The sequence below is a fragment of the Halichoerus grypus genome, chromosome 9 (assembly GCF_964656455.1).
Source record: "Halichoerus grypus chromosome 9, mHalGry1.hap1.1, whole genome shotgun sequence".
Taxonomy (NCBI): domain Eukaryota; kingdom Metazoa; phylum Chordata; class Mammalia; order Carnivora; family Phocidae; genus Halichoerus; species Halichoerus grypus.
This window is the reverse complement of record NC_135720.1, coordinates 142,900,111-142,926,226: the sequence shown is the minus strand read 5'-3', so window position 1 is coordinate 142,926,226 and position 26,116 is coordinate 142,900,111. Positions and strand designations below refer to the sequence as shown.

At 46.3% G+C, this 26,116-nt stretch overlaps 5 non-coding genes across 5 annotated transcripts; 3 read left to right on the top strand and 2 right to left on the bottom strand.

Annotated features, from left to right (window-relative positions):
- Positions 1 to 3,483: 3,483 nt before the first annotated feature.
- On the top strand, positions 3,484 to 3,565 carry TRNAS-AGA (transfer RNA serine (anticodon AGA)). Its single transcript has one exon. It is a non-coding gene; the product is annotated as a tRNA-Ser (tRNA).
- A 5,253-nt stretch (positions 3,566 to 8,818) lies between these two features.
- TRNAM-CAU (transfer RNA methionine (anticodon CAU)) lies at positions 8,819 to 8,890 on the top strand. The gene has a single exon. It is a non-coding gene; the product is annotated as a tRNA-Met (tRNA).
- Positions 8,891 to 10,577: 1,687 nt separating this feature from the next.
- On the bottom strand, positions 10,578 to 10,659 carry TRNAS-AGA (transfer RNA serine (anticodon AGA)). The gene has a single exon. It is a non-coding gene; the product is annotated as a tRNA-Ser (tRNA).
- Positions 10,660 to 15,719: 5,060 nt separating this feature from the next.
- On the bottom strand, positions 15,720 to 15,791 carry TRNAQ-CUG (transfer RNA glutamine (anticodon CUG)). Its single transcript has one exon. It is a non-coding gene; the product is annotated as a tRNA-Gln (tRNA).
- A 7,523-nt stretch (positions 15,792 to 23,314) lies between these two features.
- On the top strand, positions 23,315 to 23,396 carry TRNAS-UGA (transfer RNA serine (anticodon UGA)). Its single transcript has one exon. It is a non-coding gene; the product is annotated as a tRNA-Ser (tRNA).
- Positions 23,397 to 26,116: the final 2,720 nt, after the last annotated feature.

Sequence of the window (26,116 nt, the reverse complement as noted above, 5' to 3'; positions counted from 1 at the left end):
AAGGGAGAATATTACAAATGAAGGGCTTCTTCTCGGTGGAGAGCCTGGGGGAGGGTTGAGAAGGGGTGGAGGTAGAGGCTCCAGGAGCCTCTGGTTACAGGAGGCCCGAGCTCCAGTCCACTGTGTTGGACCCACCTGCGCCTTCCTTTCGGGTCCCAGACGCGCGCTCTGAGGAGCTCACGCCCACGCGCCCTCTGAAAAAGGCAAGACGATTCCAAGAACTGGTTTGACTAGAATCTTAGCTTCAGGCGTGGGTGCGCTTTGGCCTGGTAATTCATAAAATTGAGGTTAATGACTCACATAGACACATTTGACAGGTGATTTTTCTTTAGCAACTTTGTGTTTAATTACAGTTTAGTAGTGGTGACGCTTATTCGTTAAAATTAGGTTATGTGACATTGAGGAGATGCCGAAACGCAGACGGTCCTCAGCCTGGCGTCTGTGGTCTCCCAACAGTGTTTGTGAGTCCCCTGACGTGCTCTCCACAGTTGTCGGTTTTGTGTCGCGGCATCTCTCCGTGAGAGGGTGAATAAGTGTTATTTTACACACCATGAGATTTTGAACCAAAAATAAGTTCATAATTTCTTTCTTAATAACTTCATGACCACTGAATGAAAAGAAGAGTTTGCTCACTTTATTGTGTTGTTTAGGAAAACACAGAAAATGACTATGAGGAGATATGTGGGCTCCAAACAAATTCTGTCTAACTAATAATAGGTTTGCCTGACACGAGCCCAACATCTCTCTTCCCAGTGACAAAGTCACACTCACCACTACGCCAGGGAAGAAAGCTTTATTGGAAATCACGATGCTCACTGCCATGTATACTTATGATGTTCACAGACCAAAACAGGCACAAGTCCACCTAAAACAAACGACTTTCCAGGACTTGCCCAGTCCATACTGCTAAAGGTATTGACAAACATATTCTTTTTTTTTTTCCTGTTATTTTACACTATCACATTGAGAAGAAACAGGCTCTAGTTTGAGGATCTAGTTCCACAAGCTGCCTCTTGTATATAAAAACACGTGGACCAGCAATTTCTTCCAACCAGCATCTTCAAATCCCATTCACCTAAAAATGACAGGTTTAAATTTTATTTATGCCTTCCACTTCATCTCTGCCATTATACTTTCAGGGTTTTTTTTTTTTTAATATTAACATTGTATTTTTTAAGAAATGTCTGCACACAATGTGGGGCTCAAACTCACAACCCTGAGATCAAGAGTCACACACTCTACTGACTGAGCCAGCCAGGCAAGCACCCCCACATTTTCAGTCTTTAGCAGTTTATTCAAACTCTTCCTGGGTGGGTTTTATTAATTGCATGTGTATGGGGTATCCCTCATAGTGGGCACAGATCACAAGAGCAGGGCCATGTTCTTTGTCTTAACTTCGTGTTACTATACCCCAGTCAATAAGATTAAATTCATTCAGAAATGGAGTTTTATGACATGATGAATCATACGAAAGAGCCTCTTTAACCAAAATTGTTCCATGGTGTAATGGTTAGCACTCTGGCCTCTGAACCCAGCCATTTGAGTTCAAAGACTCATGGTTTATTTCAGTTTGTTTTTCTGTTGTTGGGTTTATTTGTTTGTTTGTTTGTTTGTTTGTTTTTGTCTACATGGGCTGTACTAGGCAATTTCATCCCTGACATCTCTCAGCACTTAATATGTATGTCTGGGAGGCTTCAGACAGCCTCATCATGTTTCATAGGGAAGGAAAAAAGGGTCAAAAGTAAATACTTCCATTTAAAACAGCATCAAAAAGAATAAAATACTCAGGAATAAGTTTAACAAAACAAGTGCAAAACTTATATTCTGAAAACTACAGAACACTGTTGAAATAGATGAAGATAGATAATGATATCTCATATTTGTGGATTACATCTTAACATTGTTATGATGGCTATTCTCCCCTAAATTGATCTTCCTGATCAGAACGCTAGCTGACTTATTTGTAGAAATTGATGAGGTGATTCTAAAATTCACATGGAATTTCAAGGGACCCAGAATATCCAGAACAATCTTGAAAAAAGAAGAAAAAGGAAGACTCACTTCCCAACCTCAAAACTAATTACAAGGCAGTAATAATCAAGACAGTGAGATCAATGGGGTAGAACCGAGAGTCCAGAAGTAAAGCCATATGTCTACGGCGAACTGGTTTTTTTATTAGAAGTGCCAAGACTATTCAGTGGGGAAAGAAGAGTCTCTTCAACAAGTGGTGCCGGGAAAACTAGATAACCACATGCAAAAGAATGAAATTGGACCCTTACCTCACACAATTTACACAAATTAACTAAAATGGGACAAAGATATAAGGTCTAATATTATAAAACTTTTAGAAGGAACACTGGGGAAATAATGACCTCGGATTTGGCAGTGGATTCTTAGATAAGACACCAAGGGCACAAGCAACAAAAAAGACTTCATCAAAATTAGACTTCATCAAAATTAGACTTCATCAAAATTAAAAGCTTTTGTGCCTCAAAAGACACTATCAAGAAAATAAAAGACAACCAAAAGAATAGGAGAAAATATTTGCAAATCACATATCTGATAAGGGGCTTGCATCTAGAATTTATAAAGAACTTTTACAACTCAAGGGAGAGACAAATAACCCATTAAAAATGAGCAAAAGACAGGAATAGACAGTTCTCTAAGAAAGATGTAAAAATTGGCAATAAGCACAGGAGAAAATGCTTGCCATCATTAGTCATTTGGGAAATGCAAATCAAAACCACAATGAGATACCACCTCACACCCATTAGGATAGCTTTAATGAAAATGCCATATAATAACAAGTGTTGGGGAGGATATGGAGAAACCAGAACCATCATACATTGCTGGGGGGGAATGAAAATGGTGCATTCATGTTGGAAAACAGTCTGGCAGTTCTTCAAAAGATTAAACACAGACTTACTGTATGATCCAGCAATTCCAGGTGTATAAAAAGGATAAAGAAAAACACATAAATAAATAATAATGATAGTAAAACTCAAGTTATTTTGAAGTATATACAGTGAAAACTAAAACCTCTCTGCAATCCACAAGCTCAGCTCTTCAGTTTCTATCGACACCAGCAACTTGAAGCCAGGTCTGGTAGAACCTTCCAGAGTTAAAATGTAAGCATGTACATTACCTTTTCACTCTAGTTTTTAAAAATCATACCTATTACATGTAACCCTGCTGTGAATGTTAAAGCTTGTTCCAGCTGTGGGTTGTATCTCATGAATCCATCAGAGGATGGTGGAGCAGGAAGCTGATCTCATTCCAACGACCCATCAGAATAAGGAGTCCTTCCAGTTCTGAGGATAGAGTGTTAATTGCCAATATGGTGCAACAGCACGATTGTCATCCAAATGACATTAAAGAATAGGAAAGATAGACCACAAATACACTTTCTGGTATGCAATTTGATCCTATAGAGAGCTAAGGTACAGTAAGGCTATTTACTTTATCAAGGGCAGGCTCCCCTGTGTAGTCGTGGCCGAGTGGTTAAGGCGATGGACTAGAAATCCATTGGGGTCTCCCCGCGCAGGTTCGAATCCTGCCGACTACGGGTATTTTGACATCTTGTAGGTTACTTTGAAATCCTACATAGCTGCAAGTCCAAAGGAACATGAATTGTACCTGACCTGTAAGCAATGCATCCTCATTTACTGAGCTTCCCTGTTTTGGTCTTGGGATTAACTGGCCTGTGACGGAGTCTCTGTCTGGCCAGAAAAAAGAAATCATAATTACTGTATTATCTAGTAGGTTTGAACAGAGTCCCAATGTTTTCTTTTCTCCCAAGAGTCCAAATTTCAGAGATACCTTGGTGTTTCCTGCAATCAAAATCCTGCTTGAAGCAACTCTTTCAAAAAGAATAAAAGTCAGTGGGAATGCTTGCTTCTCCACCAGATTGCTGCCTTTTCAGCAATTTCCTTTCTCGCATCCCAACTGTATCCTTGATATCTCCCAATCCGCTCATATTTTCATCTATCTGTGTGAAGCCGATCTGGAATTTCATGCTTGCTTAACACAACCCCAGCCTGTTTCTGGGGTAAGTAAGTGAAGAAGTGCCAGAAATAAATGCTATCCGAACACAGTAAAATCATTTGCTTGCATGTAACTGGAAAACAAGGTCTAAAATAAAGCTGTAATCAACTGACGTAAAGTGTATATTCATTGCCTATTAAGAATTTTAATATTTAAACTATTTTAAAATAATAATCATGAGACGAAGCTCAAATGATATTGGGATACATGCAGTGAAAAAAAAAGTCTTTTCTACCTATGTGCTCTAGCTGTTCAGTTTCCCCCCACAGTGGAATGAGTTTTTGTATAACTTTCCAGAGTTATGTGTGTGTATAATATTCAGTCCACTCTATATTTTTATTTTTTTTAAGATTTTATTTATTTATTTGAGAGAGAGCATGAGCAGGGGAGAGAGGCAGAGGGAGGGGGAGAAGCCGACTCCCTGCTGAGCAGGGAGCCTGAGCTCCCCTCGAGATGGAGGACCCTGGGATGAGGACCTGAGCAGAAGGCAGATGCTTAACCACTAAGCCACCCTTTTAAATGAATGGTACAAACGCATACACAGTGTTCATCTTGGTTATTTCTTTCCCTTAAAGATATATACTGAGAGCTCCTGGACAGACCCCTGGATAGATTCTAACTGCCACACAACCCGCTGCCCCATTTCGGCAAGAAGCAGCCAGAGCGGTCATCGATCATCGTCCATTCCCTGGCGGCAGTTAGGGTTACTATTCCAGGGGGAGGAATGAGTAAGGGACAGGCGGGGCTAGGTAGGGAGAGATGGTGGGCTATGTGATCAGGCTCACAGAAATCCCCAAAATGTGGAGGTTTGGGGAGACCAGAGATAAGGGGACAAATCGGACCCTCCTACCCTGGGCGTGTGGGGTGGGTCGTTTGGGGTGGGTGTCTTTATGATAATCACCTGTGACCAACAAGGAATAACCAGACCCTAAAAAGGAAGTAAACTACCGAAGGTGTTATCACTAGTCCTTGCTCAGTGGTGCGATCAGTAGAAATGTTAAAAGGATTTAAGTTCCCTGGTTAGCTTTCTATAAAAGACCAACACTAAAGGCCTTCGTTGGCAGCCCTGTCGGGACCACTCTTGAGAGCTTTTCTGTATCTTCACTTAATAAACTTCTATTGCTTTACTCACACACACACTAATAGACCCATAGAAATATGCCCAACTGATTTTTTACACTAGTGCAGAAAAAAATTCAATGGAAGAGCAACAGTATTTTCAACAAATGGTGCCGGAGCAATTGGACATCCATGGGCATAAATAAATAAATAACAAAAAACCAACAACAAAACAAAATCCACGTTGACCTAAACCTCATTCTGTACACAAAAATTAAAATGAATCACAGACTGAACTGTAAAATTATAAAACTTTTAGAAAATAATAGCGGATCTTCAGGATCTAGGGTCAGGCAGATTCCTTTGACTTGATACCAAAAGCCCAATCCTTAAAAGGAAAAGAGATAAATCAGATCCCTGCAAAATTAAAAACTTTTCCTCTGCAAAAGACACTATGAAGCGGTTGAAAAAAAAAACAAGCTACAAATTTGGAAAAAACATTTGTAAATCACATACATGACAAAGGTCAGTATCTGGAACATGTAGACAGAATTCTCAAAACTGAACAGATTAAAAGAGAAAGCCAACACTTCAGTCAGAAAATGGATAAAAGCCATGAAGAGACATCGCAGCATTTCACCCATGATGATACACAGATGGCAAATAAACACATGAAAAAATGTTCAACATCATTAGCCATTAGGGAAATAGAAATTAAAACCACAATAAGATATCACCCTACACCTATCAGAATGGCTAAAACAAAAGTAATGACGACACCCAATTCCCGTGAGGATGTGGGGAAACTCTCATACACTGATGGTGGAAATGTAAAATGGTCCAGTGAGTCAGGAAAATGGTTTGGCAGTTTCTTACAAAACTAAACAGGAAATGATCAGATAATCCAGTAATAAACACCACTCTTGGGTATTTATTCCAAAGACATAGAAACTTATGCTCCCACAAAGACCTATATGTATTTTTTCCAGCATCTTTACCCAGAATAGGCCTAAACTGGAAACAATCCGTATCACTAGGTGAAAGGCTCAGCAACTATGATACATCCATACTATGGAATACTCCTCAGCAAGACCAAGGAATGGACTATAGGTACATGTGGCAAATTGGATGACTTCCTGGGGAATTATGCTGAAAAGAAGCCAATCTCAAAATGTCATATTTTGCGTAATTCCACTTCTACAACATTCTGGAAATGACTAAATTAGAGAAATGAAGAATCAGTTTCTGCTTTCCTGGTATGAGGGAGGGAGTGCTGGGAGAAGGTGGGTGTGGTCATTAAAAGGTGACAGGAGGGATTCTTGCTGTGATGAAGCCACACTTTTGTGGTGGTGGATACGGGAATCTGCACATGGGTTAAAACCACCCACAACTAAATGCCTACCACCACACTCAAAAATGAGTACAGCGGGGGAAATCAGAATAAGACTGGAGGACTGTATTAATGTCAGTACCCGCTTGTGTTACTGTAATGAGCCAAGATGTTACCACTGGGGGAAACTAGGGTAAAGTGTTCTCTCTTTATCATTTCTTACAACTGCATGTGAGTCTGCAGTTCCATCAAGTACACGTATATTTACATATATTGTATACGCATTTCACATCAGTACGTAGAAACATGCCTCATTCATATTATCTGCTGCAGAATATTCCATTATGTTCCACAGTTTATTTAAAAAAAACAAGAACTATTGGTCATTTAGAGTTTTGAAATCTTTTTACACGTAATCTCACAGCATGAATACATGTCTGTATTCTCCATCATTTCTCACAGTTGTGGAGTATTATTTTTTGATTCAGCCCATCTCCCCACTTCTATCAGAGTTTGTCCCAGTTTGGAGTGTAGCTCACTGATGACCATCAGGGGCTGACAAGGTAGGAAGCTGGAAATTAGATCAAGTTAAGGAGTCTTGCCAATTCTGGGACAAAGTACAACATGCCAATTTGTCATAACAGCATGATGGGCATCTATTTGACCAAATATGTCAAAGAGTAAGAAATTTTGGTTTCAAATATACATTTTAATGTGTTATTTCACCTCACTGTGAGAGAGCCAAAGTTCAAGACAATTGCTTCATTCCACTGAGTTATCTTGCTGAACCTAACTCTATAGTTTTTTTTTAATCTAACTCTACTTCTTATTTAATTACAGGAATTTCCATCTCCTGTGTTATATATAAAATAAGCAGTCCCCTAAAGCCTGATTTTCTCTGGATCAAGAGATGACTCTAAGTTTTTGCACCTGGAAAGAGGAAGACCAAGACAGAGGATCACTAAGTCTAAGACAAACTCACCTCACTGCCAAAAGTGATAGCAGGGTAGGGGGGGAAATAAAATCTAAAGATGAAGTAGGCTGGAGTGAGGCAGGAGAGCGAAGTTCGACATCAGGGAGATTTGAAGGGCCTTAACTAGTCAACCCCGAGGGAGAAAAGCTGGGCTCTCTAGCTATAAAATTGTAGGTGGCAGCTCTTCTCGTGCATTCCAGAATAGTACCACAGGCAAGGGGAAAAGCAAGCTTTTAAATTAGAACTCTTAACCAAAAGCCAAAAAATGGGCCGTCAGTCAAGCTAAGAACGGGTGTTGGGCTTAGCTTTATAGGCTTGCCTAGCAATGGCAAAGTCCCTGGTTGAATTTCTGCAAATCCCTTTTTAAGGTCTTGGCTTGAAACGTTCAGCCCCCGGGGGAGCATTCAGGAGTCACGGTGACTGATGCACAGGTGCCTAGGCCAAGTGCTCCTCTTCTGGAAGGAGGCCGCTGCGCTTACCGCTGGCCAGGGACTCTCCGAGGTGAATCCCGCGGTACAAGTGAGGACCCCCCCCCCCCCCCCGCAGCATTCTGTCTCGGGCTGCCTACCCTAGATCTGCGGCTTCGGTGGCAGACAATAGGGAAACGAACAGAAACGACGAGGATTAGCGGAGAAGGTGAGAATCCTGCAGAATTCGGGAGGGAATGGAAACGGGGTGAAGGAGGAGACCAGTCAGCACCCTCAGAGGTTTGAAGGTGCAGCGAACTCGGTGTCCGAGTGATGAGACGAGGCAGGTACGAACCAACCTGCCCGTCCGCGCGGAGGTCTGGAAGTGGGGAGCGGAGCGCGGGCGCTGCCGGCCGGGTGCAGGGAATGGCAGGTGGCTCTGGACGCCGCCAGGAGGACTTGGAAGTAGGGGGTTACGTTGGGATCTCCAATAATCGAGAGCGGCAGAGCGAGCGGAAGCCGCGCGGAGAGGTGGGGAGGGGTCCCTAAAGGTCAAACAGACGTGGGCCGCTTTTGCTGGTAAATCGGAGTGCTGCTCAGGAGGAGGGAAACGAGGCAAGGCCGGCGGCTCGGGGACCAAGAAGGAATCCCAGGGAAAGGGCTTTGGTTGAGAAAGAAGGCGACTCGTGAGCGGTTTTAGAGGGCTTTGCCCGATTCTTGGTCTGGCAAGTTGACATCCTGGCCATCATTATTCCCAACCCAAAGGGGACGCTTGGCAACCTCGCAAAGAAAGGACTGGAGATGTGCGGAGCCTGCGACCTAGAGCTTGTGTGACGGGAACGTGGACCGTGACGCTGGGACGAGCGAGAAGCGCCCAGAGGAGATGGATGGAAGGGAAGGGGAGTAGAGAGAAGACGGGAAAGGCAGCCGTGTTGCGCATAGTAAGACGGGGGGCAAGAGGCTGAGAAGCAAACTGGAGAAGTAGGTGGCCTCTCCCACCCCGCGAGCAGAGTGGCGCAGCGGAAGCGTGCTGGGCCCATAACCCAGAGGTCGATGGATCGAAACCATCCTCTGCTAGGCTTTCTTATTGTCACCCAGCGAGCTCGGGCTCTCCGCCTCCCTCACAACCGCGGGGACATCCCAGAGCGGGGACCCCTCAGGGGAAAGGACATCACAGCCTGTCAAGTCTTCTCCTCCTCCGGAGACAGGAGGGCCTCGTTTTCGCTGCGCTGTGTTCAAACCCCCCAGAATCATGGAAAACACTCCCCGCTCCTTTATTGATCCTGCCTCTCGCCTGCCACCTCCCTCGCTGCCGGCCTGACTCGGCGGCTCCAACATCACGACGAATCCAGGAAGCCTCAGGTGACCAGGTCGGCGCCCAGGACTTGCTCGCCGCCAGGTGCTTGCAGTCCTGGAGCGGGGTGACGTCACCAGCACCTGCGGAGGGGAGCTTTGGGGACCGACGCGGAGAAGCGGGAGTCTCTGCGCGGGGGGCGCACGGAAGGGAGACGGAGGAGCGGGGGGTGGGGGGGGCGACGCGGGGCCAGCGCGGGGAAGGAGGAGGGATCCGAGAGGACAGGGGGCCGAACGACAGGCGGCGGGCCGCACCTGCGAGCGCGCGGACCGCGGGAACACGGAGACAGAGTGGGGGCGCGGGGACGCCACCCGAAGGTGCAGGACTCGGATCTGAGGGAGGTGGCCCTCGCCGACTGCCACAGCCCACAGAAGGACCTTCGGCCTCTGTTCCTCTGGTTTCAGATAAGGACCGAGAGGGAACTGGTGGTGACGGGCCCGGGACTTGCTGACCCGCAGCCACAGGCCGAAAAGGCGTCAGGCGGACTCTTGATCCTCGTGTCCTCCCATCCGCGGGCCACCGCTCCTTCCTCAAAGGACAGCGGTTCCCTCCGCAGCCGTCTGCCTGCTTGCGGCCGGTGCTTTTCTCCTGACTCCGCGGTGGTCCAACGCCCCCCTCCCTGCGATCATGAATTCCAGGAACAAACTCCCCGGCTCAGTCTCACCGTCCTCACCCCAGCCCGACTTGGGTCCCCAAGTCCCCGCACTCTCGCTTACCTATCGTCAGTGATGCTGATAGAATCGACGATCTGCTCAGCAAGGAAAGCTCAGCTCCCCAAGGCCTGACGTGGAATTCGGAATTAGCACGACTCGGGAAAGACCCCTATATTCCCTCACCCCATGGACCACCCTGTCCATAGAGGGGCAGACTTTGAAGATCTAGGGCTCATTCCTGTTTTCCTCCTTCTGATTTCTGGCTCACCAGAGAGGGCCCACCCCCTGGAGGATGGCTGCTCGTTGGAGAATTTCTGGGGACCCAGAAAGTAAGGAGTAAGAAAAAGTACAACGTGCATATCTATCTATGGTTACATCCTTCATTGCTTCGGGGCTTAAGTGATTTTCATTTCATATTCCCTGGAGGAAATGTCAACAGATTAACCCACCTTCCATGGCTTGTGAAGAGCATCAGTGCAAACCCTTCTGCCGACATCCCGTTTGGGAAGGGCCGCCTGGCGAGCAAGGCTCTGATCGCAGCAGAGGAAAGCAACACACAGCGTGGGCTCTTCGTCGCGTAAAAGGAACCCCTTTGGGGACGGCGGTGCAGTGGCTCGTGAGAAGACCATTGGAAAAGCAGGGCGGACGCGCGGAGGCTCCGGGGCGCGCTCTGAAGGGCCAGCGGGGAAGGGTGAGGCCCGGTGCCGAGAGGCGCGGGCGGCGGGAGAGCGGAGGTGGTGTCCCCAGAGGGCAGCCGCGTAGTCGGCAGGATTCGAACCTGCGCGGGGAGACCCCAATGGATTTCTAGTCCATCGCCTTAACCACTCGGCCACGACTACGTGCGAGCCGGCGCGCCCGTCAGCCAAGAGCCCCTCGCGAAGGCCGCGGGCTCTCCCCCCGAGCGCCGTCGGACTCACCCGGGCGCAGGGCGCGCTGCTGCGGCCAGAGGGACGCCTTCCTCCGATGGCCTGCTGGAGGGGCCGGAGCAGGAGGCCTCCCGGGAGCCCAGCTTCGTGCTGGGCCGCTTCCGACGGGGACGCAGGCGACACCCGGCTCGCGGACACGGGCTCTGGCACTCGCGGCAGAACCGTGAGGGCAGCGCCGATGTGAACACCTGCTCCAAGTGACCATCGATTTTCAAAACCAGTTTGGGAACATCCCCATAGTGGAAGATCATGCAGCTGATAAAGGAAGAAGGCGCGCTGCTAGTTAACGGATAGGACTTGGCTGGTGTGTCTGTCGCGGCCTGCTGCGTTAAGATGGGAGACTAAAAATCCATTCATGAGCATCATTAGTACGGAGTCAAACTTACTTTAAAACAAAACAAACCAAAAAACCTTGCTTTTTGGAATTTTGACTTGAAGGAAAGTAAGTCGGCCGCAGTAGCCTCTTCCAAGAGCCAAGCAGGACTGCTTTCCCCAAGTTCCTTATCATCTTCAGCCCTGGACTGAAGATGCTCCTTCAAAGCTCCTATTTTCCTCGTGTAGAGATGGAAAATTTCAAACCCAGGTTCTGCTGCCAGACCCCCTGGGTTCACTGGCAGGCTCAGTCCCTTACTACCTGTGTCATTTTGAGTGGGTTACTTCAGATCCTGTATGAGTTTCTCATGCTGTGAAGTGAGAATGTCATAATTTAATATGTTGCCAGGTGCTGAGAAAAATCCCTAACATAGAACAACAACCCCTGTGTTAAATACTGGCTTTTATTCCTTTTGCTAACCAGATATCTCCATCAAGGCAAACTGAGTTTTTGGTTTTACTGAAGTAAAACAGACACAGAAATAATGCACGACTTTTAAGCATAAAGATTTATGACTTTTCACCAGTGTGAGCCAGATGGAAGTGGGTCACAGCCAACACCCCAGTGGCCCCCCACCCCCCACGAGCCCAGGCATTTCCTACCAAGATAACCAACACGGTTCAGCAAGGCCATCAGAAGCGTGCTGGTGAGAAGGGCACCAGAATTACTGAGTTCAGGGCTAGCTCTATGTGCAAGCCAGGGCTCCCCGAAGGAGAGGCGGTCACAGAATTTGGCTTGTTAATGGCAATGGGAATGCTAGGACTCCAAAGCACCAGATGTCTGGTGGAAATACTGAAACTCAAGAAGCCAGAGGTGCGCAATTACCATAACAACCAGCTGGGGTGAGCCCCAGCCAGAGGGGCTTCTCCCACAGAGCTGTGAAGATAGTTCATGGACCACAATGTCCCTAAGGGTCAAACAGACCCACCGTATGTATGTGTGCTGCGTAATCTATCTAATCAAAAGAAGCAAGGATGGATGGGAGACTGAGAGCACTCCCCCTGTAGGAAGTCATGATATTTTGACAAGTTCCTGGACCTAAGCTTGCCTCTTTTTTCTAAAAGCTGTATATTTAAAAAATTGTATGTTTAGCCTAAGGATTTATGATTTTTGAGTTCACTTTGTGTATTCAGTGAGGTTAAGCATTCCATTTTAGAGATTTTCACTTGCAGGAAGATGGAAATAAAGACAAACTGTAGTCTCACCCCCACCCACAAGCAGCAAAGATAGAGTGGGGAGCCTAGAATCCCACCCTTGCCAGCCTGCGGCAAGGTGCTCCCCTCCACCCCGGCTTCCTGCCCCTCAACACAAGGTACCAGAGAAAGCAGAGGAAGAGGCTGAGACTTTCATTGCTCCAGTCTTTAAAAAGGCATTTCCCATACCCGGTCAGTAGAGACCCTATAAGGAAGTCTGCACCACCAGCCCCACTTGGCAGTAATGAAGTGTCTATTACCCTCCCCACTGGGGTGGCATCAGAAGAGGCCCAGGGAGAGAAAAGATTTTCACCAGTGCTAAGCTGGAAGGGCCATACACACTCCCTGTTCATGGAGCTCACATGGCAATGATGACGCTCTCCTACTCCTCCAACCAGGGAAGAACAGGTGGAAGCCTAGTGGGGAGCCGGGACCCCCTCTACTGCACAACAAGAGGGAGCCTACACCTTAGGTATCGAGAGAGACTGAATGAGGAATCTGGAATTCCATTCCTACCCGATAGTAACCAGGAGGTGTGCCCCGTCCTCTGTCAGAGCAGTGTTAGATGTTTGAGGGAACCAACTAAAACAGGTTTAAATAACATCCAAAGTCTCAAAGCATAATACCCAAAATGTCCGGGAATCAATTGAAAATCGATTGTCATGCCAAGAACCAGGAAGATCTTAAACTGAATGAAAAAGACACTCAACAGATGCTGTGATGGGCAGAATAATGATATCCCCAAATGTCCATGTGCTAATCCCTAGTACTTGAGAACATGTTGCCTTACATGGCAAGAGGGATTTTGCAAATGTGATAAAGGGTAAAAATCTTGAGATGAGGAGATTACCTGAATTATCTGGGAAGGCCTAATCTAATCACAAAAGTGCTCAAAAGGGAGGCAAACCAGTAGGCCAGAGAGATGAGACATGAGAAAGGATTCAACCCATCACTGCCGACTTTCAAGATGCAGGAAGGGGGTCTACAAACCAAGGAATTTGGTGGCCTCTAAATGCTGGAAACCATTCTGAGCTTCCAGCCAGCAAGTAAACCTTGGTCTTACAACCACAAGGAACTGAGTTCTGACCCAGTTAGGTAAGGCAACAGATTCTCCCCTGGAGTCTCCAGAAAGGAATGCAGATCTGCTGACAACTTGATTTTAGCTTAGTGCGTCGGAGGTCACTGTCAAGAGAGGGAAAAGACAACCTGCAGAACTGGAGGAAATAACCATAAATTATATATCTGATAAGGGTTTAATGCCTAGACTATATAAAATAATTCCCATAACTCCACAACTGAAAGAAAACCCAGTTTCAAAAATGGGCAAAGTACTTGAATAAACATTTCTCCAAAAAAGATATCTAAACGGCTGATAAGCCCACGAAAAGATGCTCGACATCACTGGTCATTAAAAGATAATGCAAATAAAAATCTTAGTTTGAAACAATTACAGTGACTGAAAAAAGTTCACCTCAAAGGGCTATGTACTGTATGATTCCAGAGAATGAACGAGTGGGGGGAGGGCAGAGGGAGACACAGGTTCCCCGCTGAGCAGGGAGCCATGGGCAGGACTCGATTCCAGGACCCCAGGACCGCAGGACCCCAGGACCCCCAGGATCCCAGGATCATGACATGAGCCGAAGGCAGACGCTTAACCAACTGAGCCACCCAGGGGCCCCTATATAGTATTCTTTAGATGAGAACACGTGGAGATGAGAACCAATCAGTGGCAGAGTTGGACGGAGTGGGGGATGGGAGGAGAGCAGGTGTGGCTGTGTGAAAGAACATCGGGGATCCTGGTGGCGATGGAAATGTTTCGTCCTCACTGTATTTGTGTCAATATTCTGACTGTTACATTGTAGGATAATTTGCAAGGTGTCTTCATTGGGGGGAACTGGGTAAAGGGTACAGGAGATCTCTCTGCATTATTTCTTAGAAGTGCATTTGAATTTACAATCATCTCAAAATAAAAAAATTAAGTTAAATATGCCATTTCTATTATTATTATAGTTTCCCTTAAGGTCTTAATATGCACACTTAACAAATCTAAATGTAATCAACATCGGATGTAATGAAACTTGATTTCAGCCTTGAATTCATCACTTTGCTGATTGGTTTTGCTTTATCCTTTGCCTTTATTAAGCCAAATAGCCAGGTGCCTATTTCCACATCATTTCTGGCACACTTAAACCTAAGTTTAATAAACAATCCTGAGATTGTATTGTTTACCATCATATCTAATCAGCGTAAGACTACTAGTGATATGAACAGGGCACATCATCCAGGTTTACTGTGACTATCTGAAAAGTTATTTTAAAACAAGAATAATAATTCTAGCTAGTAAGAATAAATGAAAATCTCCTTATGTGCTTTATATATTAAAATACTATCATTTGTGGAAATATGAATGGATTTTCACTATTTCTGGGATAAAAAGCTTCAATAAATAGTTTATGAAAATGGCTAATTTTATTTTATGTAATATTAGGAATTAATAAAAATTAAATATAAAAAGATAATATGAATATTGAGAATTCTTTAGCTAGATAGCTAGCAGTAAGAATATCTCACACTTTTATTCCCAAGAGATGTTTATAAATATTTGCCCAGCATGGAGCACAGTGCAGGGCTTGAACTTAAGACTCTGAGATCAAGAGACAGTGACTTAACCAACTAAGCCACGTGGGTAGCCCCAGCTTTGAGTTTTTGAAGAAAAGGTCCTGTTTGAGAATTCCTCCCATCTGGTCAAGACAATTTAAAAGTAGGATGTTTACTTTGCTGTATTAAACTTTCACAAGGAAGAAAAACTCTAAAGTTATGTATTATATCATGATAAATCTTCATTGATTTAAATATAATAAAGTTTATGAAGAAAAGGAAAAATGGTGAGAAACAAATGGGGCCCATCTAAGTTAAGAGAGGAGAGAGGGCATTTTGGGGGGCCCAAATTCTTTATTTAAAGTATGAATAGATTTTCACAAATCTTTGCTTCTCAGTGGAAAAGGAAACACCCATAAATTCAGGTCATTGTACCTAATAGACATTAGGAAGTCTCATTCTCTTTGGTCAGAAAAGTATTGTATTCATGAGAATCTTTCTTCTCTCTCAATTCCTTTGCATCCTTTTGCACGAATTGAGCTCACTACATTTCATAAAGCAATAAATCAGGAGAAGTTCAACTCAACTCAAAATTGTGAGCGTCACAGAATATGTTAGGTGGGAGAGGAAAACGGGGAGAAAGAGGGAGGATGGTCCTCTATTCTGAACAATACAGCAGGCAGTCAGTGGGGTCCACACAGGGTCCGTGTCATCTTCCCCTTCAGGATTACACTCTGGTTTCATGTGAACTGGGGGTCCCCTGCCAACCATCCCTAAAAGGGAAACTTTATAAGAAAAGAAAGGCGCTCAGGTTCCACCGAGATTTGAACTCGGATCGCTGGATTCAGAGTCCAGAGTGCTAACCATTACACCATGGAACCCCACAGTCCCCGTCGGTGACAGCCCTCCTCCCTGGCAGGATGTATCTCCATTTCTGAAATCAAGGAGCCCCTAGCAAAGCTGAAATTCGCGTCCTAGTTTTTGATATCTGTCTCCGAGACACACGGGCCTTTTCTCGCGTGCACAGGGCTCTTCGTGCAAAATCCCAGAGCAAATCGGTTTCTAGGGACAGGTCCGTGCTCGTCGGCGCCCTCTGGCCTTTCCGCAGCGGGCTGGCCTCGGTGCGCCCGGCCGCCCCCGCCCGGCGGCCCAGACGCAGGTGCAGCGGCTCCACCTGCCGGGGGGGGGGGGGGCGGCCGGGGCTCCGCCTGCGGGCCGGGGGGAGGCGGCCGGGGCTCCGGGGGGGCGGCCGGGGCTCCGGGGGGGGTACGGCCGGGGCTCCGCCTGCGGGCCGGGGGGAGGCGGCTGGGGCTCCGGGGGGGCGGCCGGGGCTCCGGGGGGGGGCGGCCGGGGCTCCGGGGGGGGCGCTGCTGGACCCGCCGGCTCGCGGCCGCTGCGCCCCGCAGCTTCATTCCGACAGGTAAACTGCGGACGACGGCGTCCCGGCCTGTGCGGCTCGGCCCGGGCGACAGAGTCGCCTTCTGCTCCCGGGACGCGCTCGGCCCTGCGGACGCTGACGGCTGGAAGCTCGATCCGGAGCCCCTGCCGTCTGCGGAGGCTTTGACTCGGCTCCTCCCGGCGGCAGCTGTGAGCCTGTCCCGACCCCCCGGCGGTGACGGCTCCCTGGTTCGCGAAGGGGACAGGACGCGCGGCAGGACCGGAGCGATCCCCGACGGTCAAGCCGAAGGCTGAGGACAGAAGCAAACCCTCTTTCCTGAGAGTGCACACTCGCGGGTGTCAGGGTTGGAGCCACAACGAGACCCCGGGGAGGTATCGGCGTTCAGCCGAGATCATTTCTGTGGCAAAAAGACATCTGGCTTGGAAGGAGATGCTTCCGGAAGAGGCGCAGGTGACAACCGACGGCGGGAGACAGCGGCTCTGAGTCACAGGGCCCGTGTCCAGGTGTCTCAGCCGCTCCTCTCCTCTCCCCGGAGGCCCCTGGCCCTCCCCTCAGCAGCACAAAGACAGTGAAACTCTCCTGCCAAGTGGGGTAAATAAAGTGCTTTCCAGAAGCCTTAGGGACAGGAGACGCGGGACTCGTGAGGGCTTTCAGCACAACTGAACTTCAGGTCCTTGCAACAAATTCACAACGAGTATTGGCAGGGACTCGGGCTTGTACCAAGTTCTGAACTCTCTGAGCAACAACGACAACAAAGCAGATATAAATAATTGAATAAATAAATGGGGGAGAAGAGACATCTGGGAAGTAAATGAAATGCCTAATGAGTGAACAGGAAGACTCCATACCAATTCCTGCAGCCTGGTTCCGGCATCTTTCTCGATGTGCACCCAACCTCAGTCTCCAGGGGAATCTCCAGGGCAGAAGAATTCCAAATCACCTAGCTCCACACTCAATTGTGGGCTCTGTCTGCATAGTGGTTGCTTTCCAAAGAGTACAGCCTGGGAAGGGAGAAAAAGGGCACGCGAGGGAAGGAAACTGACAAACACAATTTCAGCCAGGGACCAAAGTCAACTTCGGCCACTGCTGAAGCCATTTTTGATAGTATATACCCTTGACCCTGTATAAATGATGAACATGAAAATGGCACTTTACTTCTGTGAGCTCCCTCGCCCAAGCCCATTAACTCCTGCTTAATTATGAGAAAAACTTCGGACAAATGAGGGGCATTCTACAAAACACCTGAGCAGGACCCCAAACTGTCAAGATCGTCGAAAACAAGGAAAGTCTGAGAAAGTACCACAGCCAAGAGGAGCCTAAGGAGACAGGATGACTAAATATAACGTGGTATATTCTCAATAGGATCCTGGAACCAAAGAGGACATTAGGTAAACCAGGGAAATCTGAATAATTTTTGGACTTTAGTTACTAATAATGTATAAATATTTGTTCATTGATTGTAATAAATGTGCCACACTCATGTAAGATTTTAATCACAGGAGACACTGAGTGTGGGGGATATAGACACTCTCTCTTCTATCTTCCCAAATAAGTAGAAACTATTGCTTTGGGGAATAAGAACAAGAAAGTGGCCAAATGAAATTATTTCTTCTAAGTGAATTCAGAACTCTGGTTTGCATGTGCACCAGCACAGTTCCCTCCCCTTTTAACTAATGAGCCACAGTATCAGACCCAGTGCTCTGGCCTGCAGAGCCCACCGCGGTCCTCAGGGCAGAGAGACTCGGAGGAATTCGTGTGCCATGCCCACTGCTGTGTTCAGTGCTGTGCGCACAGCATTAGGCAGGACACCAAGCCCTGGCTCTGCCTCGGAGATTTGGGGCAAATAATGATGGGATAGACTAAAATTATGAATACATGAGTTCAGGGGACCTGCAGGTGGCTGGAGGTTAATCGCACATTCTTCAAATAAGGATAAAAACCGGATGTTTACATTTGAGCAGAGATCGACTGTTTTGAAGGCTGTCTTGGGTCACACTTTTTCATAGAGAAGATGCAAGATGCAACACAGTCTATAGACTGGTTGTCTGGGCCGCAAGCTATAATGAACGTAAAAGAGGAGATTTGATGGTTTGATGGTGGACCGAGACCTCGGTTCAGGACACAGCTGCAAGGTTGCTTTAGGCCTCGAGGGCTGAGACTTTGAACCGGGCACGTCAGGGAGCATCACGGATGACTTCAGGGAGCACTGGAGACTCCACATGGGCTTTCAGCCTCGCGGGCATGGTAAGTTCCCTGCAAGACCGAGGTCAGTCCCACATCAGAAAAGTCGCTGGTACCAGTCTCTGGGAATTGCTTTGAATATGCATGCTCATTCATAGGCATCTTATTTATTTCCCCCCAAACAAAATACAACTGAAAAACTCTTCTCCTCTTTCCCAAGATAAAGAAGTCATTAGAGCAAAGATTCATAGTATATGTTTTTGGCCCTAGATTCTAGATCATATTGAATAAAATATGTGAAACCCCTTTCCCACAAAGGTGCTCCTAGATGCATACATATATCTTTTTGCAAACTATTTCAGAGTGTTTGTGGAACACTTAAAGTCTATAGGCCCCAGGCTATGAATATTCTGCATTTGGAAATTTTCTATGTCACCTAACCTAATTTTTAACTAACTAAAAACAAATTCTCTAAGTAGAAATTAAGCATCATACTGCTAAAGTAAAATCACTTTTTAATCGTGGCTAAATTTTTCATTAGTCTTCATCTTGTAGATTAGGTCCAAGTTGCATCCATGACTGAATGCAAAATACTAGTCGGACTAGTTCTCAGAGGGCTGTTGGGGTGCAGATTCCTGATAATGCAGTTTGGGGAGACTTGACTCAGACATAAGTAGGTCACAGGCTCATTTTTATCACAGGGTAGCTGGATCTTACTACAGCTTCTCCTTGGCCCCACTGAGAGGAACCCCTTGAATTCTGATCTTCTTCATGTACCGTCCAAGAAGTAGGCATGTGAATGGAAGGCATGCCAGAAGCCTTTTTCTCTCATAACTCCCAGTGAATTTTCTAAATCCTGCATCATTTAAACCTAGTTTCCTTGGGTTTTTTCCCTGTCCACTCACAGAGGCCCTGTTACCCCCAAGTCATAAGTATCTCATAAATTATATTCCAGCCAGAAGGCCTTGCTGTTCCTGAAAATCAAGAGATAAAGTAGAAAAGACCCCAGAGGAAGACATAGAAAATCTGAATAACAATGGTCCATTATAATCAAACCTAGGTAAATATTGACTGCATAAAACAATATGAATGCCTTCTAGGGGAGAAAATAAACGTAGAATTCAAATGTATGCAAACAATGAATTTAGACATCCCTCAAGAGAGGGATGAATAGAATTACATTTTTCTAATGTTAAGTTTCTTGCATTGTCTGGGGAAATGATAAAATATCAATATAAGAATTGTTTGGTCAGGACTATATGTGATGATCTCCAGGCTCACCATCAAAAGAAAATCAAAGGCATATGCAACTTTCATGTGACTGCCCAGGAAATAATAGAATAATGTAGACCTAGTCAATCAATATACAAGCAGACAAGATATAAAAGGGGAGCATAAAAGGACAGGATGATAAACAAAGTGGGATATACCAGAAGGGACAGAAAACTACACATAGTAGGGTAATCATTTTAACCTAAAATATGCTCAGCAATCTGTTGATGGGGGTGGGGCAGGAGGGAGCTTCTGGGGCGCGGATCTGACCTGAGTGGGATCACACGGATGTTGCCCGTGTGACGAATCATTGAAGCGTGCGTTTAACTTCCATCCACCTCTCTGCATGCATGTTCACAAGAAAGACACACAGAGAGAGTTAAAAAACCACACAAAAGCCCTTCTAGTCCCCAGTTGGCAGTGTTTTCCAAGTGGCTTCACTGTGAGAATATGTGTAGATGAGTAAAAATGGTGGCATCGTGGTGTCTGACTGGTCTCAGGTGGCTTCCGAGCGGTTCACTCAGGGCTGGCTTCCTGCCAGCACCCTGGGGCAGGAGATAGGTTTTTCTAATCCTTTTTACCACTCCAAGCTCAAGTTTGGTTCCCATCACGACTGTTTGGATGATTCTCTCGCTCCAGGCCTTCAGGGATCACTCTGCCTTCTGAGTGACGCCCACGGGGCGAGGAGGTGGGGAGCCCGGGGCAGAACCTCTGCCAAGTCTTCTTCTCAGGGTGACACCCCTTTTGGACAGGTGCCACTCTCCTGCTGCACTTTATTAAAAATTGGTCTATTTTAATTTATAAGAAAAATCTTTTCCTAACTAAACAAGGCAAAGAGCAGAAGACCTTACTCTGAAAACACTATAACTGAGATGATCTGTTACAGAGCATTTTAAGGGTTTTTGTTTGGTGCTGATCGTCTTGAGCATCTGAGAAAAGTACACCCCTCAAAAAACTGCAACCTATACATTCGTTTGTTGAGGACTATTTCTCAAAATCTGAACATCGGAAAGGCAGTCTCTTCCAGCCACAGCCTCACCATCGTGGCTGGCTTTGGACTTCAATCTCCCAAATTATTTCTCAAATTATTATTACTATCATCATCATCATTATAAATTATACAACATTTAGTTTTAAAAGCAAAATGGATTGACAAAACCTATTAAAAAATAAATCAACAGGGGCACCTGGGTGGCTCAGTCGTTAAGCGGCTGCCTTCGGCTCAGGTCATGATCCCAGGGTCCTGGGATCGAGTCCCACATCGGGCTCCCTGCTCAGCGGGGAGCCTGCTTCTCCCTCTCCCATTCCCCCTGCTTGCATTCCCTCTCTCACTCTCTCTCTCTCTGTCAAATAAATAAATAAAATAAAAACAAATAAATCAACAAAAGCCAAAATGAATGCAGCATGTTTCTGCCCTAAACCTTCCCTGCACTGAATTCAGATTTCCTAGCTGCAAGTCTTCAGTTGCTTTTAGCTACTAGCTCTGTGACCTTGGGCCAGGCACTTAATCTCTCTGTAAAATTTGGCTTCACCAACATATTTAACAAGTAGTCCCTTTGGACAATGACCCCTTGAGCCCATGTTTGGCTACTGAGTAATACTGAAGTCTTGTATCTAGAGATTACATCTTTCTCGGTCCAGCAATAAAATCACTATTTCTGCTTCTTCATTTTAAAAATTTCAGTAATGATGTATGCTTCAAATCATAGAAAAACAAAGGAGAAAAATAACCCACAACCCTCAAACCCAGTATTTGGCATATTTCCCCCCAATTCCAAATATTTATAAAGCAAAATTGTACATAATCAAGGTCATATATTACATATAGTTTTAATCTAGTTCCTTTCATTTAACATTTTATCATGGGCTTCTTCCCTGAGCTATCACAGCCTCTTCCAAAATATTGTTTCCAGTAGCTTTGCAACACTCTTCCAGCTATATATAACGTAAGCTATATAATCATCCCCCCATTGTTGGAGATGTTTTAATCATGTTATTATTATAACTAAAAGTATCGTATAAGTCTTTGCACATAAATGATTTCCTTTAGTTTGGATTATTTCCCTAGAAGAGTTTTCTCCAAAATAAGTTTGCCCTGTGGAAGCACTGGGAGTAGCGGTTCAGAAGTGCTACCCCGAACAAGGCCCTTGTTCCAGGCGCCTGGGGAAGGGAGCTCTGTTAGCATGCTAGGGCTGCCCTAACAAATTGCCATAAAGTGTGTGGCTTAAAACAACAGAAATCTACCTTCTCACAGCTCCAGAAACCAGAAACCCAAATTCAGGGTGTCTGCAAGGTTGTTTCTGGAGGGTCTGAGTGTAAATCTCTTTCATGGCTTCTTCCCTGGCCTGCCTATGTTTGCAGCTTCATTGCTCCAATCCCTGCCACCTTCTGACGTGGCCTTTGTCCCCGTCTGTCTGCTTCTGTGTGTCTCCAAATCTCCCTCTCCTTGTAAGGATACTATCATTGGATTTAGGGCCCGACCTAACCCAGAATGACCTCACTTGAACTTGACTGCAGTAGCAAAGACCGTTTTCAAATGAAGTCGCATTCCCAGGTGGGAGGGGAAGGATTGCAGCGCATCTTCTTGGGCGACACACTTGGGCCCAGCCCAGCAGCAGTCCTCTCTTTGCCTGCCCCAAGGGAAAACAGATATGGGAGAGTTAACTCCTAGAGACTTTGAGGACCTCGGACCTGAAAGGTTTCTCCTGATTGTATCTGAAAGTCTGTCTGAGTCGACTGCGATGGTGTTTTGATCAATTCCCAGGGCTCAATCCTATGGTCCCTAAATTTTCCATTCAAAGAAGAACCCGGTTCTGGAGTGTGTCACTGAACCAGGTCTACTGGTAGGAACAATTCTATTAACACAGCTAGATTTCGTTGGCATTCACACCCTCCTGTGTGGGGGGGAGCGGAGAGAATGTCCTGAGGCTGGAAAACCTGTTGTCCGAGCCGCTTCTCCCCCATCGGCCAGGCTCCCGCGGTTGCGGGCTTCCCTCTCTGCGGAGGCGAGGGGCAGGGGCCCCCCCAGCGTCTCCTTCTGCTCCTGGACGCCCCCTGCCCCCTCCCAGCCCGCACCCCCGCCCAGGTCGGGCTTCAGCCAGTTCTTTGGAAGCAGGGAAAGGGCAAAGCAGTTGAAGGCCATCGAAGACATTTAGGTTTGAGTGTTTAAGGCGGAAAGGAAACGCGAACGACTCCCAGTCCTTCCAGGCGCCGCTGGCACTGCAGGTCTGGGGTCGCTGGGGCCGCCACCTGCGCCAAAGTCCCTCCGTGCGCACGGGCGGTCGGCGGTGAGGGGGGTGGACAGTCCCCCTCGGCTCCCGGCGCTTCCCTGAATTCCCCCCGCCCCGCTGAAGTTGGATTTGCTTATGGGCGACGCGTTTCGTCCGAGACTGAGAAGCCCCGAACGGACGTAGGACGTTCCTTGTTCGCGGACCACACGCCAAAGCATCCTTCCCTACATCACAGTGTCATGTCGCACCACGGCGGGGGATGGGCCGGCGCCTATCAGGTGGCGCACCTTCAAGGGCGCTAACAACACACACCTGCCCGGAGGTAGTCGTGGCCGAGTGGTTAAGGCGATGGACTTGAAATCCATTGGGGTCTCCCCGCGCAGGTTCGAATCCTGCCGGCTACGGTTTTACCCCGAAGTCCGGTCCATTTGCCGCCAAACAAAACGGAAACTTCTGCGTTCTGGTCGACTGCTGGTCTCACTGCGCGTTGCCAGTTACCAGTTACCTGCGTCAGATAATCTCTTCCTTCCATTCCAAACACCACTAGGTCTGGAACATTGACCCTCAGTCTCATCTGTGAGGGTGTGAACGTCACTTAATATCACACCCGGTTTGAGGAAGGCTACTCCTTTTCCTCAATTACGGGTCATAGCCCACTTGGATTCTCAGCATCAGAGTCAGATCCCCGTGCTCTCCTGGAGTGGAGGTGTTTTCGTTGCCACCATCTAGAGTTCAAGATGCGTAAAGCAGTATTTACTCTAACAGCTATCATTTTTTTGAATCCTTACTATGTCCCAAGCACTGAATTAGCATCATATGCGTTACTTCATTTAATTTAATCACCAATATAACCCTTTGGCCTTGGTGATATCAGTCCCATTTTACAGAATAAGAAACCGAAGCTTGACTTGCCCAACACTGCCCAGTAAAATGGTACCTAGACCAAGGACTTTCTTAAGTGTGGTTGTGAGGTTGCTTTTCACAGATACTGCAGGGAACACACTTTTTAAAAACCAGTGGTTAGCGACTCAATCCTGCTGTAGTTTATACACGGGAATGACTTTCATATCAGTTCCTACTTATCAAGCATGTGTTACAGACCTATTTCCAAGTGCTTCATGTGTGTTAGCCTGCGTGATCACATTCAGACGAAGTGAATACTATTATTACGCTTAGTCTATAAATCTGAAAACTGACACCCATAGGAGTAAAATAATATGGCCAAGGTCACCCAGCTAGTAAGTGGCAGGGCTGAGTTTGAACTCTTAGTTTGTGTCTATACCCAGGGAACCAAAAGTTGGGGCAGGTGTGGGGGCAGATCAGGGGATGCTTCCATTGCTATTGCCTACAGTTGGAAATTAATGTTACTGCCTTACTCTTATTCAGATTTTTGCTTCCATAGATAAGTCTAAGTGGTTGGTCTGGAGTATGAGGTTCTTACCGATTGTGGATTAAGTGTTCTGCTAGCCCAAGTTTGGGGAATATCTTTCGACAGCAATGAGGTGTTAATCTGTTTTTGAATGATAATAAGTGATTGCTATTGCAGCTTCATATGAATGATTAGTTTATAAAGAAGAGCACCACACCCATTCTATCTTCTCAGCCCGAACACTCCAGAGTCCAAGACTGGGAAAGGTTTGTTAAACCACAGGACATGGATTTAAGGCTTTGGCTGCCAAGCCCAGGAATACTTCCACTTTGAGACTAAAAGCAAAATCCATGTGGAGCCCCATACAAAAACCATCAGGGAAGCCTGTTCATTCTGGTAAACGGGGTATTAAACTTTCTCAGCAAGGGAGAATCTTAGTCTGAAAGAGTTTCAGTGCCTCGAGGAGGGGACTTTCGGGGCCAGGAGTAGTCATAGGATAATTTTAGAGCAGAAATTGCAGAAGGAGATCTGTGGCAACAGTGATCAGAATATGTAAACTAAGTAAATGACTGGGACAGTCAGTGGTCTTATCTTTGGAATGTGAGTCCATGTGGAATTACTCCATGATACTGCCATAAAATCTATAAATAAAGTGAAATACAAAGAAGGTGAGCTCAGGTAGTTTGTCTCGCACACCGTGGTCTGGTACGCTTTATCTGTTGTGTGTGGCATGGAATCACATCTGCAAGTTTTGGTTCCGTTTCATTACTTGTCTGTTTTGGTCCAAACATAACTAGAAATGAGAGTCAAACAACACAGGATGTAAAGAAGTGGGATTTAAAAATAAAAAATGAAAATCAGATCAGTTAGAGAAAACCTCCCAAATCAAATAGCACAGTTTCCTGCCGGTACTCACCATGTTCAATGTCTCCGTCTCTTTAGAGACTCCAGGGGAAGGTTTTCTGGTCCGCGTCCTCTCTCTTCATACCTTCTCCTGCACATTCAGGGACCAAGAACATTTATCTGGGCTTTTTGGTTGATTTGGGAAACAAAGCATGAATTCAGAGACTCAGTACTCTGATTTGCATGCAGATGAAAGTGGAAAGAAAAGGTCCAGGTAGGGACAGAGCTTTTGTTTATAGAAAAACACAACAAAACAGCCCCCCTCCCCACATACACACATAGGAGGAGGAGGAAGAATGGGATTTGGAAGGAGCAGCCACCAGGGTGTCAAATACTGGAGTGTCACCCCTCTGGCCCACTCTTATTCTGAGCTTCCTGGGTCGTAGAAGTCCCTCAGTGCCTTCACTCTCATTCTGACAGGCATTTTCCCACTATTTCCACTCTTCAAAATAAGCCACAGATGTTAAGGCATTTCTTAAAGTCCGCCCCCTCCAGGAGGGCATTTGGATTGCTTCTAATTTGGGCTATGATAAACGGCGCTGTCATGAATATTCTCATCCGTGTCTTTCAAGTGAACAGAAGGAGGGATTTTTGCTGGGGAGATATACTCATGGATGAGACTGTGGGATCACAGTAAATGTGTAGCTTCAAGCTTTAGTCTTCTAATGCCAAAATGTTTTTGCAAGCGATTGACCCCATTGGCGTGCCCACATCTAAGAGTACTCCATGTCCTTGAGACCACTTGGTATCGCCTGCCTTTTGTTATTTTAACCTTTCAAATAGGAAACTAGTTGTGACAGTTAGTTTTATGTGCCAACCTGCTGGCCACGGTGCCCACGTATGTGGTCAGGC